This window comes from Lepisosteus oculatus, chromosome 3, assembly GCF_040954835.1.
Source record: "Lepisosteus oculatus isolate fLepOcu1 chromosome 3, fLepOcu1.hap2, whole genome shotgun sequence".
NCBI classification, from domain to species: domain Eukaryota; kingdom Metazoa; phylum Chordata; class Actinopteri; order Semionotiformes; family Lepisosteidae; genus Lepisosteus; species Lepisosteus oculatus.
Genome location: NC_090698.1, coordinates 4,850,114 through 4,854,947, shown reverse-complemented (window position 1 = coordinate 4,854,947; position 4,834 = coordinate 4,850,114).

The window sequence follows — 4,834 nt, the reverse complement described above, 5'->3', positions numbered from 1 at the left end:
TATTTGTGACCCATTTTATATCATTAAACACAATATACTTTCCTTTCGGACAAAATCAGGCTCTTGACTTCAAGGGTAAAAATAAAACTACATAAAATAACTGTGTGTAAAAATAACCACATGTACAGTTCTGACTTAGAGTAAGCCAGCCACACAAATATCAAACATATACATAAAAAAGGTTGATATACTCTACTGTATGTGTACAGCAATATAATTTCACTCTACCTGTGTACTAGTAGGATAGTATTTATATACAGTACAGTATGTTACAGTCATCAGTCACCTGAGAGTGTAGAAAAATCTGTAGAAAAAAAGCCAACCATAAACGTCGTGGCAAGTATAGACAAGACATCACATTTACTCAGTCAAAATTAAAATTTATCATCAGTCAACAATAATTTACCTATGAAGCGGAACTAAACCAAAAATCTGTTAGCGTACTGTACATCGCGCTGAAGACGGACCTACTGTAGAAACCTTTTTGTATTTTCCTGCGGCTGCTCTGTTGTTGCAGATGACTTCACTGACCGTGTGCACATACAGTGGGCGTGAGAAGGTGATTTCACAGCGCACAGCGACAGCGAGCCGGAAATGGAAATGTCCCGAAGCAAGCAAGGAGCCATCTGTCCTTCTTAGATAGACAAACCAGCTCCGCTCGTGTTTATCTCGCGTGTCCATGAGAAACATCGCCTGATTTAGCAGTACTGTCAAGAGAAAGTCGTGAACTTCAGCGGTGCTGTACAGTACGTCTGTGCTCCCGGAATGGTGAAGATAGTCCGGCTGATGAAACGGGGACTTTCGAGCCACGGGAAGCGAGTTCATAGGGGCTGGTCCACCGGATAATCTAGAATATAATCTGATCTCGGTCGCGTTTCTGGCATTAATTAAACGCGACCTGGCCGTGTTTGTTGTTCTGTAAGAGCGGCTTCAGCGATTGAATGCAACAAGAGCAAAGGCGGGGTGAGGCGAAGGGTGTCGTGGCGGTTTCACATGCGATTTCTGTATTTTCCAGAGAATGAGCCTGCGGCGTGGCTCTGTCTGTTCACAAGCGGAAGGACAGTGAAACCCTCTTTCCTTAGCGTTCTGCTTTCTCTCAGCCAAATTGCTCGTTCTGCACAGGCTAGCGATTGTGCGCCTGGGGCATTTTTGTTTAAACACACCTCTCTGACACACACTTTCAGGTAGAGACGACTGAAGCAGAAGTCGTCCTCCGAGCGCCCTGGGAAGATTTATTTTCAGGTATCGTCATGACGAATGTTTTAAAAGATTGTACGCCAGTGCTACCACCTTATGAGGAGTTTCCTTCCTGCCACAGAAGAAACAAAAGAAGTGGAAAACTACTGCAGAAGCAACTTTGACCAGTGCCACACAAACCAAAGGCATTTGATAATTAGTCTTTTATTTTGAGGAGAAAGGAAGCCACACTTAAAACAACTTCATTTTGAAGTGATTTCGATCACGTAGGGGAAAGGACTGAGCACCAGCTGTATCATGAACACTGTGTAGTCTGATCAGCTCAGCAGGGCTAGGCCTATGGTAGTACTGGGATGGGAGACCTCCAAGGAAAGCCAGGTTGCTGCTGTGCTGTTGGCGGACCAGTAGGTGGCGGTCTATCCCCTGGTCCAGTATTTCCAAACGGCTGGCCTGGTACCAAGACTGGAGGGCATTCCCTCCATTTTCCAGTTGGAAAGCATATTATTTCATACATGAAACTAGTCTTTCTCACTCTCAGATCGCTCTGGTACAAGTTGACTGACGTTGTGTTGAGACTTTAATTCCTCTCGTTTCAGAAAGAAAAGCCCTGAAGTACCCCTTCGAATCAGCTTGCGGAAAACTGTAACACAAAGGCTTTGTGGATCACGTTTTATACTTTTACTATGTACTGTACTGTACACGCCATTGTCAAGGGACAGCCTACTGTACAATCTGCAGGGAATGGGAATGTGAGAATGGGATAGCTGCTCGCGCTTTCCCTTTGTTTTAAACCTTCTAATCCTTTGTCATGAAGAAAACACAGTACGAGGATGGTGCTTCTACAAAGACTGATAGATACAGAGGTCCTGTTACAATTCTACGACTGTAGTTTCGGACAGCCGGATCAGACGGGGCCAAACTGCCTCCATTGTCCAACAGGAAACACGCGACTTCGATAGCTAGCCTGTGTACACGCCAGCGTGTGCACTACCGGCAGCACGGATGTTCTATCCGTGCGATTCAGGAAAAGCGTTGTATAATTCCGTCCTGTGGGCCAAACAAACAATAACAGACCTTCTCGTTTTCTTCCCATTTCAGAACTGGATATCAAAGGCGACGAGCGGGAAGCATCCTTTAGCTGTTTTTGGCGGGAGTGGTAAAGAATGGGCTGAGTACCCCGAGCCGTCTTTTAACGACTGATGATCTCTAATGGGATATACCGCAGCCAACTTTAGGCAAAGGGATTATCGCTGTGAAACTGGAAGGAACCTGTTTAGGAAAACGCATGTTGAATTATCAGCATTTTGTATAACTAGGGGAATATCATCTAGTTTGAGGTGCCGTGGATGTGATTTAATTAAATGTGGCGGCCGAAGGCTCCTTATAAATCGTACGAATTTTGGAATACAGGGCGTAAACAAGTCAGGATACAAGGATATATGTATATAAGTTATATAAGACCAAATTCTAGAAAAAATGTTTTTTTTTTACATTTATTTTGGCTGTAGCGGAGCTACGGTGCCTCCCTGCTAAAGACAAACGCGTGCGGTACCTTCATAACCAAATTGCAATTCAGCAAGTTTCTAGCCTGGAAGCAAAGCCAACGCCGATTCGCAGTGCAACGTTACTTAGATACGGTCATGCAGCCTGACAGTACTTAGGGTTGCCACAAACATGACACATGGGGGCAGTTAAAATGGGGCTCGTTCGCCCGACAGCAGAGACGCATACTATCCGTGCCTTAAGGGTTCGAGAAGCCTTCTGTAATGATTGCTTTTACGTCGATTGTTCCAGAATGGAGGAGGTTTTGAGTGTGTTGTATTAGGGGAGATGTCACAGCAGCTCAAAGCAAGCCCTTCGCGTTTTCCTTTGAGAACAATAGCTAGCATTAAAACTGCATGGTGATATATTCTGGCTTTATGCAATCTGGGTCGGAAAGACGGCACGGCTTCTGGGGGACTACACTCGCTCCTCTTTACCGTAGCAAAGTGCGAAAACTAGAAACAAGCGTCCAGGATCTTTTCATGCTGACCGGTGATGCTTCGCTTCTGTGTACAGCTGGGAGACCAATGAAAGCCTATAAATCTGTCAAAACAAATGTATTAATTTGCCATTTCTATCCTGTTTCCGTGTCCGAAATGACTGACGCAGGAAGACGTTAAGTAACACTGCCATGGAGTTTTTTAACGAATTGTTTCGAATATAAAAATGGATAAGAAAATCGGTAGCAAGGTATGATGTGTGTTGGATGGCTTCTTTTTTGCTTTCTTATATCAGTGATCTCTGTTGTCTCGGTCAGGTCAGAATACAGAGCTCGTCGCTCGTCCTTTGGAATGGAAAGAGACTATGGATGAGGACAGGGGAGCGTCTCCTACACACTACTACATAACTCCTCATCCAGCTGAGCCGGGCGACGGCACCGGAAGTCTTGAACGGGACAAGACGGGGCCTACAGAGGCCTGCGCCCTGATCCACCTCCCACTCGTCTGCAGCACGGAAAGAAAGCAGATTAATCACTCTGAAGTCCCAGCCCACCGCCTCCACCCCCGGGGCTGTAATTCTCTTGACCTCGTTTAGCTAAGGTCCAAGAGCCAGCCACTAACAGCCAGCTAGCTGGGGGACCTTTATTCGTTTATTAGACACCCGCGATCAATATAAATTAACTGCTTCCCAGCGCCGTCTGGCGGGTTCCAACCAGCCGTGAAACCAAACACGGTTACCCCTCGACCCCAATACTGTCCCCAAAGGGAAACTGGACCCCAACACCTGTCACACACGGGCGTGCGTCGCTTTGTCAGTTCCGACAGTCGCCTGCGAGATGTCGATCGATTCACTGGGGTTCACCCAGTACGTGGTTTTTATTTGGACTGCCGTCGTGTCGAGGCCCAGCGCACTGCTTTTGAATTTCGTCGCGCGACACCACACGCACCGCCTTCTTAGACTGGGCTCATGTTTAACTTGCGACTTCTTAACCTGGAAAGAGACGGCAAGGGGAAAAAATCGTATGGAGCAGAGCATCGGCGTGCCGTAAAGACGAGATTAAAAGCAGTTATTTAAAAAAAACGTGTTTTTGAAGGCCCTGGTTGAACAGTAAACTAACCCCACTATATTTCTTTTTTATGAGTTTCTTTTTCCATATTTGTCGGCTCAACAGTTCCTCGGTAATGCGCTTTCCCCCAGAGGTCAGTTGTTTAGGACAAGGCGTTTTTTTTTTCCCACAACCGCAGCTGTATTAACTTAATTACACCGCGGGGCGTCTTTTCGTGTCATTGCGGGTCCTGCGGCTCTCTCTCCGTTTACTGCGAGGGCGCTTGGCTCACATCGCGGGACACGGCTGCCGCGGGAGTCATGCTCCGAAACCATGTGTGAAATTGATGATTTGGCCATTAAAAGATTGGCGTTTTCGCCTTTCAGCCTCTTTAAAAAACAAAACACGACGCGTGTGAAATTGCCACCTGAAACAAATAAAACTCTTTTAATGTGAGTTTTTAAGGCGGCTGGCAGCGGGGTGCACGGAACTGGTGCATAGCATCGCTTTGTTCTGGTTTCAACATTCAGCTTTCGAAATCATAATTACAAGTTTGTTAGTGTTTCTATGGCACTCGGACAGTGCTTCTTTTGATCTCCTAATTAAAAC